Source organism: Lissotriton vulgaris, chromosome 3_1 (assembly GCF_964263255.1).
Source record: "Lissotriton vulgaris chromosome 3_1, aLisVul1.2, whole genome shotgun sequence".
Taxonomy (NCBI): domain Eukaryota; kingdom Metazoa; phylum Chordata; class Amphibia; order Caudata; family Salamandridae; genus Lissotriton; species Lissotriton vulgaris.
In genome coordinates, this window is record NC_141689.1 from 1,146,445,620 (window position 1) to 1,146,462,621 (window position 17,002).

The window sequence follows — 17,002 nt, forward strand, 5'->3', positions numbered from 1 at the left end:
ATATTGTCGGTACACTTCATTTTAAAGGTTCCCGGAGTAGTTCTGGCCAAATTATTTATGAGCTTAGTGACACATTACATTTTTTCTGTGGTCTCTCCCTATGTGAAAACTAAATTAGCAGATGTATTGATTGTATGCCTGTTGCTAGGTAAGTGGCTTTGTTGTTTACTAGGTGTGAAATTGGACTGAGCATTTGTGTGCTTACAAGAGGATCAGACATTACACATTTTTAGGTATGAGGTGGAGAGGCGTTGTGCAGCGGCCAGGGTAGCTGACTTTGGAGCACAGGGTTCACGATTCAATCCCCTGCTCCAGTGGCAGTTCAGCTCAGCACCATGTGACTCTGGGCAATATTTCACTTAACTTCCACGACGGCCCCCAGTGCCTTGAGTCCCCTAAGGGTGAGTAGTTTGAGCTTTACAAATACGGATTTAACATTTTTTTTAGGAGATTAAACAATTCATCCTGAATCACAAGGCATTGATCTGAGTTTTGGATTAGTACCTTGTTCCCAGGTACAAAGTTCAGATGTGCTAGCCATAAGGCCACATGCTCCCCACAAGAGTTTAAGGTTTTTGCACACTATGTGTGAAACATTGACAATGGGAAGCCTGGAGACATCTCTACCTCACTTTGAGGCTTCGTTTTCCAATTGAAGTAGGGTACATTGTCAAACAGACACTTAAGGGGAGTTGTCTTTCTTGCATTTTGTTTGTTTTTAACTGAGGGAATTAATGCAACAGCTCATGTGAGAAAAAAAAGAAAGCAAAGAGAAGGATGAATAAGCATATTATTTTAATGTATGTATCCAGCAATGTGATGGGACGCTACAGGGTAGATTAAACTTTCAAAGTGGTCATGGGAGGCAGGATGGAGACCCATGGTAAATGCAATGATCTACCTTCCAGCAAGCATGGGCCCCAAAATTAATTAGAGTATTTAGCAAGTATTGGTGGGGATTTCGGGAGTCTAACCCAAGATAGCACCCTGACGTTTTGCAAGATTGTGGCTTTGTTGTTGATCTTGCAAGACTTTGGGTCATCCATTTTGGTGTCTAGTGGTCCCAATCTGTAAAAGGACACCCAAAAATATGGCCATTTTGAGGTCAGTCTCGCACTTGAGTTCTGACAATAGAATGTCAGCTGCACTGAAAAAAGGGATGCATGTAATGTACTTATGATCCAATGATTTGACTGTATTGAAAAGTGTGATGATTGAGTAACCTTCAGATATTAAGTAGTCCCTCGTACATTGCAAAATAATCACTAAATGGAACTAAGAGGAATATGCATAGAAAAGGGCAAAAACATAGACTCAAAGTAGTTGATTGCCAAAGTATCAACCATAACTAAATATGTTCTTATTAAAAAATGAAAATGCTCCTAATCCCACGTTAAAGCAATGCATGCAGCGACTGGAGTTAGAACAGAAAATTAACCCTATCCGGTATTATTTTGAATGTGGATTGTACGAGATTTAAGACTTTAGAGATTTTAACATATCAGAGGGACATATTGATGTCTGGTCAATATTTTGGCACTTAGGTAACACTATGATATATCTCAAGTTCATAGACACCATTATTTTCCTAGTTCTAAAGTTTGCTGTGCCGAATGACTCATTATTGGCTTGACGCACTAGTTTTGCAGTGGTCACCTCACTTAATTACAGTACATGTTTAAGTCTAGTTTAAATCAAAGTGTATAGAACTATCCATTCATCTTCAAGTCAGGGCATTTATTTAGTAGACAAAACAAGCTGTGATAGGTCAAAGTGAACCCTACCCAGCTCACATCACTCCTTACTAACCTGTTCAACTTGACCACCCTCTTCCTAACACTTTCCTTTTAGATGTCCTTCCACTCCAAGACACCTGTGTCTGTTGTGCCAATGTATCCCACAAGCTAAGTGTGCATTGCTGGGGGGTTTGTGACAATGGACTGTCACTAGCTTACCTTTTAATAAGAACTTTATCAAGTGCACCTACTACTTCACGCCTAGTATTTAATCTAATATGTTGTAAATAAATGCTTCTCATTGCAGACCCCTTGTTTTTCTTTTTATTTGTTTAGCGTATGTGAATCTTCTCAATAGCCAGATCAGCTGCAATCTACACAACCGCTTAGACATATAAATTAATTAAATATATGCACTAGCATAAAAAATATGGTGCATTCTGTGCTGGGTGTCCTAAAATGACATTAACGCTTGGGAAATGCCATATGATGATGACATGCTGTGACAGGAGAAAGTCCTCAGTAGGATGGAGCAAATGCATTCAACAATGACAGGTTTGCAGACAGTGGAAAATCTTATGATTAAAAAACAAGACCTGTTTGAACCAAGAACAGCATTCTTATGGGGAACTTTGAGCATGCATATTGACCTTGTGTTCTGTGAATTAGATCCAGACTCACTTCTTCAATGTTATTAGACAAATAATGGGAACCTTTTTTAAATTACCATATTTATTATTTATTTTATGTATATTTAGTTGAGGAACTAATGCTGTACATAGCAACAGTAAGACAGTACTTAGAAACCTAGAGGGTTTGAATGGAGGCATATAGATTTGGGTGGACTATAGTGGGTGTTGGAAGAAAAAATATGGATGAAAATACAGCCATTTACATATTTGACCGCTAATACATGATTAAAAATGTATAGTGGCAGAGTAGTATTGGTAAAGTTAGATAAGATGAATCCTGTAAAATGGGGTGTTTCTATGAGAGGTTTTGAATAACATCATCACAGGCCACAGGCAAATGTGTGCCAGGAGAGTGTTCCACTGTATTGGCCCAAGAAAATTACAGCTAAATGAAATATTGCTGCTGCATAGGGAGTATTGGTTGATGCTAGTAGGTTTTTGTTGGCTAAGTGTAGATTTTTAGATGAAGTCTCACGACTTATGATTGTAAAAGAGGGAATATGGAGAGGATCAATTAATGGCTTTGCACGACTAGTGGCTTCAATCTTGCTTTGCTTTTTACCAGCAACCAGTCAATTCGATTGCAGTATTGTGAAGTGATGGTGTCTCTGAGAGATTGAAACGTTCATGTAGATAAAGGTTTAACTTTGTTGAGTGGTTTAAAAGTAAACTGAAGGAGACCCATAAGGAGGGAGGTACAGTAGCTAAGTTGGTTAGCCAAAGAACAACGTTCAGTGTCTTTCTTCTGTGAAAGCCACAGTTTGATCATATCTTCTGTATGTTCAGTAATTGAAATGGGGCTGCCCACATTGTCTTTTTTATGAAGGCTTTCATTTTCTTTGAGAAATTGAAATCTACCAGACGTGTTTTGGTTGGACTGTTCCATTTGTACCAAGACTCGTTTGCATTTGGCTGGTCTCTGTCAAGAGGGAGATAGTGGGCAAAAATGATGCAATGGAATGCTGTCCAAGTAATTAGCAGGGGATGAGATTTGTTCTTCTAAGTGATAGCATGGCCAGAGAGTGATGGGTTGGTAGTGGGTAGATTGAGTGATTACCATGTGAGTGTGACTGACTGTGTGATTAGATGGGATTTGGGGAAATAAGTTATTCTGTTGGTGGTTTTGGGGTTATCTTTGAGGTCACCTAAAATTATGAGTGTAGTGGAGGAGTTATGATTTCACAACGCCATCAAAGATTGAGCTTAAGAGACCTGCTGGGTAACAGATGGGATGTGCATTGAGTTTTGCAATACTTGTGGTAGAAGGGTGCTCAAATGAGGCTAAAGCTGCTGTGGGTGCAGTAGACCATCTTTTCAAGTAAGTAAAGTCATGCAAAGTATATACTGAACACGACACATGTCCCTGTGTACTAGCTATAGAAAGTTGACTTAGGCATTAGCATGTGTACATTGGTTACGTAAGGCATGGCTTCCTCATTAAGCATTTGCACGAGAGTTCAATAAAGTTAAGTCATTAGACTTTTGAACTGTATCTGTAGGATCTGTTGAGACTATATTTAAAGTGTGAGTGAGGTGAGATTCTTTTTCAGCAGTGTTTATAGACCTATCAGGTGTTTTGCTTGCAGTACATTGGATTTCTAATCGTGATTTCAGACATGCAGTGAACACCTATGGATTCATCAGATATTTTGGGTGGGGTAAAGTGTATTAAAACATTGACTAACTTGATCTCAGAAACATATAACACATTTTCCAATATCTATATTGTTACGCATGAAGTAAACCCAGGACTGAAATAATCCTTCAGGTGACCTCCAATACAATGTTCAGAGCTGGTGGGTGCAGATTCCCAAACGAATCAAATAGGCTACATCAGCAAAACTGAAGTGAACATAGTAATCTACATTGATTCAAGACCTTCCAGTTTGGCATGTGTTGAATACATATTATAAAGGCCATACCTGGACCTGTGGTTGCAGAGAGGATTCTTCTATAAAATACAAAAAGGGTTTCTGCCTTATGGTTCAGTATTTAGTTTTAGATCTGATAACTTTACAATCACCATCTGGGACAACGAAGAAACATTTCAAAGACCAAGGGTTCTTTTTTCTAGAGCAATACAATTAGAGCCACTACGTCTAAGGGTGTGGTGCAATCGGTATTTTATTACCCTCAGGAATGTATGCACCTCTAGTGTTTCCTTCTTTGTTTACCTCTCTGTCGTTGAAAGTTTCATCTTTACAAATGTATGTGCTGAGGAGGTTTGTTGCTTCATTAATGATACCATAAATCAGCATGGATTAATTTAAGTTTGGTACCTTAGAGATAGTGGGCCCGATTCACAGAACTAACTTAAGACAAAATCCTAAAGTTACTACCATTTTGGTATTCACAGAAGGCACTTACCCATTTTGGTATTCACAGAAGGCACTTACTCATTTCAGTATTCACAGAAGGCATTTACTCATTTTGGTATTCACAGAAGTCATTTCCGAGTCCTAAAGTTAGGAGTCCTAACTTCACTTCTCCTAAACTGAGAAAAATCCTAAATTTAAGATTTTCAGTATTCACAGAAGGCATTTAGGAGTCCTAAAGTTAGGACTCCTAACTATACTACTCCTAAACTGAGAAAAATCCTAACTTTAAGATTTTCGGTATTCACTAAAGGCATTTAGGAGTCCTAAAGTTAGGAGTCCTAACTTTACTACTCCTAAAATGAGAAAAATCCTAATATTAAGACTTTCGGTATTCACAGAAGGTAGTTAGGAGTCCTAACTTTAGGACTCCTAAATGCCTTCTGTAAATACCGAAATGAGTAAGTGTCTTCTGTGAATACCAAAATGAGTAAGAGCCTTCTGTGAATACCAAAATGGTAGTAAGTTTAGGATTTTGTCTTAAGTTAGTTCTGTGAATAGGGCTCAATATTTTAGGTCTTACTGATGGTCTTCCTGTCCCAACACTTTGTGTATTTTTATTACATTTACTGGGTTTGCATTGTGGCTATGAATGTGTTTTTTTTAAATAAATGCTCAATAAAGCTTATAAATAGAAAGAATCCTCAGGCATCCCTGTACTTATTTTCTCAGGGGCCCTTATTTGCCCATGGGCAGTGTGAATGACCTTTAATACATATGTTTTAAATATGTATTAAATGGAAAATATTTTAAATCCCTATGAACTACTTGAAATCATTTCACACATCAGGTTGAAAGCTCAACTGACTAAATCGCAAGCTTTATTGTCTCTTAGAATAAATTACGTTTCAAAATCCATTAACTTTATTTCAGTTGCTTACATTTTATTAATGGGAACTGTTTATGTTATAGTTTTGTAAAACAATGCTTCTAAGGTTGTTTCTCAATAGTGATTGCTAGTGCTGTCAAAGACTTTGGTGAGACCTTGAACAAATATGTTTTAGCTCAACTCTACTCCACAGCGCATTTTAAAATGAGTACCTTTATAATCAATCATGGTAGCGGTCTCATGTCACCCTAAGTGGCACATTTCAAAGGAAAGCTAAAGCTGCTGAATAATTGTCTCATACTTGGAACCTATTAGCAAATTTGGCAATTGGAATCCTCTGTGGACCTATGCGAGGAAGATATATACCCTGGTTTAAAGGTTAGCGGCTGGAGTAAGGTCTGTTAGGATGGCAAAAATGCCATTCCAAGGGTACTCAGCTCACCAAATCTAGAGATAGGCTAGCTGCCAGCCCTGCGGTTATTTCTGTACATTGAAATGAACCAGCCTTATGCAATGTTATGTTATGTTAGGAAAACATATAGAGCGCTCGTACAACCAAGGTTTTTCTTAGGGCTATGACAATCAGGAGGGAGAGGAGAGAGGGCTCAGGCTAATCAAGACATAGCTTAAATGGCCAGGCTTTCGAAAACTTCCTGTTAGGTTCCACTCTGATCGAGGAAGGGAGAGAGTTCCATAAGATGGGTGTCAGGACAGAGAAGCTCCTGCCCCTTGCTTTCTGTTGCGTGAATCAATAAATTCTCAACTAATTTGCAAGAGAGGATCTGCGAGGTCAAGGAGGAACATAATTCATAATTCTGCTTGCTACAAAGACTAAGGCCCGGTCATGAATGGATGTGTAAATATTACAAGCTGTTTTAAAAACATTTCTCTGTTAGAGGGGGAGTCACTGTGATGCTTTATTAAGGACATGGAGGGATTTGGGCATATCTGTGAAATTCACAGATTATCCTCACTGCTGCATTTTGAATGGTTTGTAATTTGTGTAAATAAGTTGCAGGGTGACCCACATACAGGGAGTTTGCATAGTTCAAGAGCTGCTCCATTACCACTGTAATAGCATATTTCAAAGTCTCTGGTAACAAAAGAGGAGCAACATTCCTAATGGATTTCAATGGGCTAAAGCACTTTGTTATGACTGCTTGAATCTGGGGGATGATGGACAATTGGTTGGCTACCATGAGGCCCGGGCTCTTAACAGATGCTTTTGGAACAGGAGGTTCACCGAGCTCAGAGGGCTACTAGGTGTTGGCCTAGGGATCTGATATGTGATTAAGAATAACCAGCTTACTCTTATCTGTGTTAAAATAGATTGAAATTCCTGGTGGGATTGGCCAGTATTCTCAAGCCAGAAGATGAATTGAGAGTCATCAGCATTGTTGTAGAATCTACAACCATGTACAGCTAGGGCTAAGATCAATGGGTCGATAAAAACATTAAAAAGCAAAGGAGATAATGCGTCCTGGACGACCCCACAGCTGACATAGGTCTTAGAAAAGAAAATGGGCCAACATGCACTTCCTGTGTCTGTACTTCTTGAAAGGCGGATATCCAACTTAGAGACTGACTTAGACCAGCCACCTTCAGACTATTCAGCAGACGTATGAGGCCGATAGTTTTGAAGGCAGATGATTAATCTAGGAGAACTATTTTAGACAGTTGTCTCAAATCCAATTCCCATCATAGTACATCATGATAGAAACCATCGCTGCTTCTGTACATTGGGCTAGATGGAAACCAGCCTGCAGTCGATGAAGAAAGTTGGATGAATAAATTCATCTGCTTAGCTCCTAGGTAACACTGCGTAAAGGAGAAGTAAAAAGGAGCATTAATTTCTCAGCAGCTCAAAATCGTCGCCCAGCCTCTTCAGCAAGTATCAAAGCAGCTTTAAATATGTCAGGGATAATGCCCTGAGTGAGTCACTTACTCAAAAGGTCAAACAGAGGGTTTGATGTTTTGACAAACAGAGCTTGCATAATGGTAAGGGGCAGCAGCGGTTCCTCCGCTAAGGCCGAGGAGCGTCGCCCTGCTGCTTTGCAGCAAGTGAATTAAAGGAAACATAAAATGAAAATAACTTGAGGATATTATCATTTTATGTCTTCCTGCTATGGCAGCTTTTCGGGCAGGGCTGTTCCGATGGCTGAGTAGCAGGGGAAGGTCTGGTTTGACCACTCCAAGTGTGCATGAATGTTTGGCCAGCCCTCTCGGACCGGCCTAACATTCATGTGCACTTTGCATGTTCTCCACACAGGCTGCATTACAGCTTGCATCAAGAACATGCGCAGGCTCCCATTCTCCGGCTGACCGCTGAACCATGGCGCTCAGACCAATCACAACACTGCATTGCAGTGTAGTGATTGGCTCAGGGAAGCATGGGAGCCCCTGTTCTGGCCCCCGGTGAGAGACGGTGGAGAAGAGACTGAGGAGAGGCGCGGCAATCAGGTGTGTTTCTTTGCTTTTTTAAACCCCCTTACCCCACCTTACTCATCCCGGCCCCCGATCCATGCTAGCTGTTACTGGTAAGGGGGCAGGACTTCACCTTTTGCATGAAAGAAATAAGGGTCTCATGCTGGAGCTGGAGAAACTGTACCAAGGAGTGAGAAATAATGGCACCACAGTCCACATTCTCCCTATGTTGTTGAGGCAGATAAGTGGTTGCCTTGCTCTCCCTAAATGATTTATTGTTGTCACTGAAAAAAGTGTTGAGTGCATCACACAGAGATTGGGAGGGTTCAATCTCCCAGGCTACTCACTTGGAACAAGTGTGTTTGTTTAATATCTTAAAAGTTTTTTTACTTATTCAATAAGTTAATGCAGTTAGAATAGAAAGAGGATTTGGTGGCGAGGAACTTGTTTTTATACTACCTCACACTCTTACTAAAACATTTTCTTTCTTGGTGGTTCCTTTCAAAGTACTGAGGGGCAGATTTATGTCGGATTTGTGTCACTTTTGCGCCGCCGTTGCGTCACTTCTGTGACGCAGCGGCGGCGTAAACCCTGCGCCACGTTGCAACATACTTACATCGTGACGCATCTATGGAGATGCGTCACGGTGTAAGGCCCTGCGCCACATGAAACCTGCGTCAGGTTTCATGTGGGCGTTTCCACGCGGGGGGGGGGGGCGGGCGTTCCGTCGCAGGAACACTCCTGAAAAGTGACTCCATGATTTCTACAAGATTTTACTGAGTCACTTTCCCAAAGCTGATGCGTCAAAACCCTGCGGCTGCTTGAAGCAGGCGTAAGGCTTGACGCACCACGTTAGAGATAGGGCAAGTTGGAATAGTGCTGGAGTTGCGTGCCGCACGCAACACAACTTCAGCACTGCGCCAACTTCACGCCCTAGATGCGACACGCATCTGTTTATTCCTGCGCCATGGTGCGCCGTATTGTAAATGCGGCGCATCATGGGTGGCGCAAGGATAAACTTGCGTGCCGTATCTTTCCTGGCGCATCTCTGCCGACTTGCAGAGATGCATCAGGCAACATAAAATTGCCCCTCAATGTTTGGTGTATGGCTTCGGTCAGTTTTGAAGGCCTACACCCAATTTTTATTATTTATTTTTGGTCAAATATAAAAAAAACTGACAGTGAGGGACAGTACAAAAACAATAATGACTCCAAAAGGCTGGGAGAAAACTCCTAAATGTTGTGATTTTCTTTTTAAAATAAAATAAAATTAATGACCCCTGTCACCCTGGAAGTTTTCTCACAGGGTGTGGGACTCATTAATATTTCTAACCTGTATTGTAAATGGTGCTTTCTGCAGTGACCTGTAGAACTGACAAGTGCCCCTGCAGTAGAGGGCAATTGACCAAGTTCTATCACTTAAGCAGGGAAGTCCATCAAGGTATTGATTAGTCTACCCTGACTTTAAGCTGGAGGGGTGTTGTGGTATTAAATGGCCCTTTCTGCAGGGTCACCCCCAAACATTTTGCCTTTCTCCTCCCCTTTATGCTGAATTTGTTTTTGTTGGTTTCAGAACTCTGAGCAATTTGCCATCGCTAACCAGTGCTGATGGGCTTGTGCTCTCTCTCTAAAACATGGTAACATTGACTTACCCACAATTGGCATATTTAATTTACTTATACGTCCCTAGTATAGTGCACTACATGTGCCATGGGCGTGTAAATTAAATGCTACTAGTTTGCTTTCAACACTGATTGTACCACCCACCTACAAAGCCCTTTCAATATGTCTCAGGCCTGCCACTGCAAAGCCTGTATATGTAGTTTGCATTGCCATATCAACTTGGCATCGAAATCCCTGTGCCAAGCCTTAAACTCCCTTTTCATTACCTATAATTCAACCCTAAGGTAGGCCCTAGGTAGCCCATAGGGCAGGGTGCTATGTAAGTGAAAGGCAGGAAATGTCCTGGTAGTGAAAAACTCTTAAATTAATTTTTCTCTACTGTGAGGCCTACCCATCTCATAGGTTAACATTGGGATTACCTTATTTCATTTTTATTACTGTAATTTCCAAATGGGAAGATTACAACTTATGGTGAAGTCGGATTTTACATTGTAATTCAGGAAATGTCACTTTTAGAAAGTTTGCATTTTCTTACTTTAGCCATTTGGTATCTTCTGTCTGTCTATGAAATTTGTCTGGGGTGGGTAACAACTAGGCTTTGTGTATTCCTCCTAGACAGCCACATACCTTGGGAGCTTAGGTGTGACTAGATGGGCCATCCGGGGAGGGAGAATCTGGGAACAGCTGCACACCGGCACCTGAATAGGGTGTGGACACACAAAGGGTTGCATACAACCTCTAGTGACTCTGGAGCAAGGGTAGGAAAGAAGGACCTCTGTGCACTTCAAAGAACCTTCTTTGAAGTCTCCCCCACTTCAAAGGCACCACTGGGTAAAAGAACTGGACCAATGACATCACCACTACAGTACACATCTGGACCTGTGGATACTCTGCCAAGAAGAAGGACTGCTGTTCTGCTAAAGTACTGTCACTCTGCCGATCTGCTGCTCTGGAAGAACTGCTGCCTTGCTGTGTTTACCTTCTTCCTGCTGCCGTTTTGCCTGGAGAGGAAGTACTGGACCTGGAACCCGTCTTGAACCCAGGACCCCAGAGTGACTACAAGGGGTAATCTGCTTGCCTCCTGATCTGAGCCTCAGGGACATAACAGCCTCCCCACAGCTCCTGGACCCGTCTTTTATGAGTTTGTGACCCCAAGAGGCACTTCTTCAATCCTTGGCCATTGGAAGTTGTCTTTTTGCTCTTCAAGTCAAGCTTTTGGGCTCTTGGAGAGCTCGAACAGGCCCTATTGCTTTGGAACCTCATTCCTTGCCCTGAATTTCAACGCAAGCGGACGCAAGTTCGTCCCTTTGCTTAGAATGTATTACTGCTCCCAACTGCAAGGCTCCATTCCATCTGTCCGCGACACGCGGTGGCTCTTCAGGCCCCGCAGACCACGGCCAGCAAATCTCTTTTTACTTCTGGCAAACTTCTTCTCCGTGAACGTGACTCTCAGCACAATTCTTGAGAAGGTAAAACTTCAGCTGGACTTATCTGGGACTTTATTTGACCCGCACTCTATTGCAGTCGGCTTGAACTTTTGGAATTGGCACAGTCTAGTGTGACTAAATATCTCCGGTTGGCCCTTTATTCTTTTAGGCACTACATAAAAGTTTATTCTTTAAAAATTCATAACTCCTGTTCTACATATTGCCTTTTTGTCATTTTGGGCCTCTTTTGTTCATTAAATTAAACTCTGTCTTCCTAACCTGAAGTGGAATCTTTTTGTGTGGTGTTTCACTGGTTTGAAGTGTTGCAAAAATACTTTAGACATTACCTCTAAAGTTAAGCCTGACTGCTGTGTGCCAGGCTACCAAAGAGTGATCACTGTCATTAAGGATTTTTTTTTATGTTTTTTTATTTTTATGCATCATCAACAACATGTAGAATGTATTTTCATACTTGATTACACACGAGCACACTGACATAGCACTGTTTCATTACTTTATAATACATTTTCTATCATGTGTAGAAGTGTGTTTTTCTAAATCTGTGTTTACTAGGCCTCAATTCTGGCCTAATCGCTATCTTTTTCAAAATGAATAGCACCATTGTCACTCTTGTCTTCACCCTGAACATCACGCCTGTCGATTCTTCAGAACGTAGTCAAGTCAAATACTATTTGTTTATTTTCATTGCCATTGTTCATGATCTGGTTAGGAAATCTACAAGGGGCCTTCTTTAACATTCTTTGCAAACAATTGATTGAAAATCAAAGGAAAGGTTTATTTTATTCAGAATAGGATGGAACATTGAAGATTCACTTAACAAACTTGTTGTCCACACCATTTAAATTCACTTCTGAGTGATCTTTTGTTTCTCAAGAGCCAAAAACCATTGGTATTATAATTGTATTCACAATATACTAAGTCAGTCACTTCACGCTTGCTTTGGAAGTCAGCTCTCATGGCTCTTGTGTAACTCTTTTTATGTGAGGCAGCCCAGTTCTTTAGTGACTTATATCTCATACACCCAAACACAGTGTTCTGGACAAGGTTATCACCCATCTTTCTGGGGTACAGTACCAGAATATCTTGGATTAAATATTGTTCTAAGAAATGTTTTGCCCCACCGTACAAATCCAATTCAATGAATCTAGTTTCAACCCAATCACGATGGAACAATTGAGACAATTTGCTTCTTAATGCTGAAATTGTTGATTGCCATCTACCCCTCTTCTGAAGGATGGTATGAACTTCACAATATCTAAGATTCCATTTTAGGCAAAATGATTGTTCCTAAATTCAATCCGGAATCCATGTTCCTATTGTAATTTATTTCCTAACAACTGACCAATCATGGTGGAAACGTGCAGACAAGCTAGGATGTTGGATCCTAGAGGAGAACACTGCTGTGATTTACTATTCAAAGGAAGATTAAGAATGAGTTAACAATATTTATATTAGTATCTGGATCTTACGGAATTCCGAACCCACCTATCCATCTCTCATAGCTTGACATAGAGTTCAGAAGTAACCAGAAATCCGACGTTTTCTGGAGGAAATGATAAATCCAGAGGTCAATCTATGATGCGAACAGCTGCCATCATTTTGTCCTCATGGTAAAGGAGATTCCATTGAATGTTCATCTGAATTTGGCACTTACTCCAGAAATCAAATGGTTTTCCATTACCACCCAAATCTACATCAGACCCACAGCCAGGGCCGGACTGGCAGGAGCGGCCACCGGACATGTCCCCGGTGGGCCACCAGAGTGGAGGCCGGTTTTGTACCCTCGGGGCTACCCTGTAACAAAAGTGATAGCGGTGAGATTGGAGTTGTGCTTCCAACTAGCACCATCGCCCCTGGGGGCCAGCTGAGCTGTTTTCAAGAGCTGGTTTTGGTTACCAGTCTGGCCTTGCCCATGGTCTTTCTATCTGAGTTGTTCACAACTCCTTTAACATCCTAAGATCCCCAGCCGTATTCTCCCCTTCCTTCTACCACCCTCCGTACTCTTGTCTTTAAAATCCTAACCCACTGCACCAATCCCCAAGCTCTCACCTGCTTAGAGAAGATGGTAACTGGGAGAGTTAAAAAGGGGCCACTAGTTTAGTCTTTGCTCACAAGCTTCAGTTGCTTCTTTTCTCATTTTCATGTACATATTTAAATAATTTGTGCAAACTATGAATGCTGATTTGCATTATGTTTTTCTGGTTCAAGTGTACTAAAAACTCTTTATTTTCATGAAGGCAATGCAAAAGTTTATGGTGAGGAAAATGCAAATACTGTTCGAATATGTCAAGGTTTCTAATTGTGAGAAGTGTCCATTTAAGGATAGCTGAAGTGTTCTATCAACTGATGGCAGCCCGTCCAAACAATTTTGCAAGGTCGCAATGTCTTATTTTACCACAAAAAATCACACTTTTAAACATTAAACGAACAACTGTGTTTCTTCATGTCAGAAACACTAGGCACAATTTAATGTGCTTCTAGGTATTTTTGAATAACTAAGCGCTAGTGCCTACTGCTCAGGCTTTTACATGGTTTACTGGCATCTGCACAGGGCATTAATGCCAACATTTTAAGCAATCTGATTAACTGAGACAACCTTAGCGGGTGACGAAAATGTGTTATTAAATTAGATCCTGTAGAAATCATACCAGTGGCATAGCAAAGATGGCATAGGCCCTGGTGCAAAAGAAGGAAAATTACACCTTTGACAGCTGTTGGGGTAGTAAAGCGCATTATCATGATTCAATGGGATCCTCAAGGCCCTGGGCTGCGGTGTTACTGCACCTGCTGTACCAATGGTAGCCACGCCTCCTAAATCATATCTCAACTGCTTGGTTCTCCAATACAATCGGCTCATTTTGAAGAGTGATATCAATTTCCCATCTGTTCGCCTTGTCTGTGGCACTTTTGCTGTACTCTGGACTAAGGAAATGCCCAAGATCACTATGCTGAGTAGCTGAGGGAATGCCCCTTTTCATCACGGACATGAACACCGAAGTGACGTTCACGCCGCTGCCCATATTTGGACGCTTGTCCTGACCCTGGGTGGCTCCACCTTTAGATGGTTCAACCTCCAGGGAGCATCCACTTCCCAGACACAGCTGTGGAAGGGGAGATTTCTATCTGAATTGAGTGCTTTGCCTTGGAACCTTTCACAAGTCACTTGAATTGTTTTCACTGGGCTGAAAGCAGGCTATTGAAAAGAGGACACCGAATAGGGATGGCTTCCCGAAGCAGCTATAGTTCCCACACAGGAGCCTTCGGAAAAGCGCTTCAAGAGCAGCGTTTGATTGGGTGTCACCTCCAACATGGTTTCCTGAACTGAAAGGTGTGCGCTCTCTGAAAAGTACTTTTTCTACGCCTCACAAATCACATTGTGAAATGTACGCATCGCATCAGCATTTAGAGTACTGTGGCCTGAATAGCATCAACAACTTTTACATTTGGGATGGTGGTGGAGGAAGGAGGGACAAGGAAGTGTACTTCTCGAAATAGGCACATTGGGTAAAAAAAAAAAAAAAAAAATTATAAGAATTGTATTTAATGTTCCAGCATGATCTGAACTATTTAGCAAGAGCCCCCCGACCATGGTTGGGTGCCTGGATGAGCCACAGTACTGGATTTTAAAAATTCAGAAATTGCACATTTCATCACACTTCATATTAAACAAATTGATAAAAGTTAACACCAAAATAACACGACTTTCCCGTTTTAGTTTAGAATTAAATGGAAATATATATATACTGAAGCAAAATAAGCTGTGAATAAATGAAAGAATCGCACGGGTACCTGTCTGCAGCTCGACTCCTGACAGCGTGGGTTGGCAGCCTGGGAGTGAAGAGGCACTGATTTCTTCCTTCTGCGACATTCCTCTTGCCCTGTGCAATATAAACTGTGCTTTGTTCAGCTCCAGCCAATCAGAACGCTCTCGGGATGATGTCACTGAGTGGACTCCGACCACCAAACCATGAAACCTAAACACTTTCCCTGGCCACATGATTTACCTACGGTATATTTGTGCTGCCAACAAGTGTGTTTCCTTACTTCTAATTGAAGGCCTGGGCTCGGTTGAAAGGCTCGGTTACTGGAGCTTGTTTCAAGTGAACAAAAACCTCAAATCAGGCAACATCCTTGTATATGTTTCCCAGAACCGACTGGGATTGAAATCTGACTGTTTGCTGTTGTTAAGTGTTTGCTTTATGGTTATCTATAGAAGGAGCAGCTCTGTATGTTGCTCACGCCCTTTGTCAGCTGGGCATTATATGTCAATTGGCGACTCAGCCCTCGTGTACAGCAAACTGTAATGGGTATGTACGAATCGTGGATGTAAAACTTGAAAAAGATGTCACTTTGTTTCCATATTCTTCATTAAAAATAATATTGTAAAATATTTGGGAGTTCAAGGCTTATAAGAGAATGCCATCGTATATTAGCTATCAGCACAGAATACACGTAGCACTGAATCTCTGCATGACGTAGCTATCGCTATAACAGGAAGGACAAAGAGCCCAGAGGTGTGAAGGAAACAATGGACCCCAAATGTGGATGTCTTACAACCAAGTTAGAAGATACTGGGGCCTTTTCCTTTGTTATCAGTAGGGCCCATATTCCTTTGGCTACACCAATGCACTGTTGGCTTCCACGCATACTACATACAACGTATGCACATCGCTTTCATCCTATATCCACTGTTCTGCTTTGCATTTTATGTAACAGTTGCTGACATCCCTGTTTCTAGAAACCATATTTCAAACAGAAACATTTGTGTAATCCTGTACACCTTATGATTTGCTCTATTTTAATTTGAAATTATAAAAACATATGAAACCAAATAAACCTAAACTGATTAGATCGATCGGAGAGTGCTGCAAATTGCACTTTCCAAGATGCTTTCCCTTGACCTGTTGCTTTTGTCCCTTCCGGTTGTCAGCTGCTCTCTGATCTAGCCTTAGGAATCTGTGTGCTTTTGACTCTGCCATTCAGTGACAAAGTGTTGTGCTTGTCATATCCATACTGGTGATTAAAGTATACATGATAGGCTGATTTGAGGAGTTAACTGTAAGTCCCTTGTCTAGGGGTGAGACATATACCTAGGGCATGTAAGTCAAATGCTCCTCCGTGGTCCTGCAGCGCTGGTTGTGTCACCCACGGAAGTAGCTCTTTGAACATGCCACAGGTCTGCCATAGTGGGGCCTGTATGTATGTACAGGTTACTGTTACTCAGCTTGGCATTTAAAAAAGCTGCTTGCCAAGGTTCTGCATCTCTCTCACTACATCGGAGTACTCCCTGGGGGCAGAGTGCGGTGTCGGGAAGAGGGAGGGCATGGACGCAGGGGCACTACGTGAACTGGTAGTAAATGGCACCGGATGGTGTGCTCGTTACAGTGGGGCCTGTTTCTCACATTGATTCACATGGGGGGCCAGTGGAAATGCTATCGAGCAGTATTTCATACATGCAGGAGAGGAGCAGTATAGTGTTAAATATTGAGTTGGCAATGGCAAATCCTCTCTGGTTGCGCAAGTGGACTTGACATTACTAATGTGGAACTGCAACTTTGGGAGAGTGAGCATTTCTGTGCTCTTGACTCTGTGTGCCTGTCAGCCTGTCTCCAATCCACATCTGGGTGCTGGGGAGACAGCTATATCTGTGTGTTTCTGATAGAAGGCTAGAAATTTGGGACTCATTGAAAACTGCTGACCTCTGAAGGACCTTCCTGGGATGGATACGTGGGGATGGAATTGGAACCTGCATTGCAAGTTGAAGGGTATTGGACCCACAAAAGATATTGATCAAGCCTCCCAGGGTAGCATGACAGACAGGACAACATTTAGAGAGAGCCTGTACATTTTAAAGGTGGCCCTTTGAACTGATATC

The 17,002-nt window shown here is 41.7% G+C and overlaps 1 protein-coding gene across 1 annotated transcript in view; it reads right to left on the bottom strand.

Annotated features, from left to right (window-relative positions):
• The window catches only part of IBSP (integrin binding sialoprotein), a 41,275-nt gene extending 26,298 nt beyond the window's left edge, over nt 1–14,977 (bottom strand). The window contains exon 1 of the mRNA XM_086961626.1: nt 14,917–14,977. The gene's annotated coding sequence lies outside the window, so the exon portion shown is untranslated. The remainder of the gene's footprint in view (nt 1–14,916) is intronic.
• Between the last annotated feature and the right edge of the window lie 2,025 nt (nt 14,978–17,002).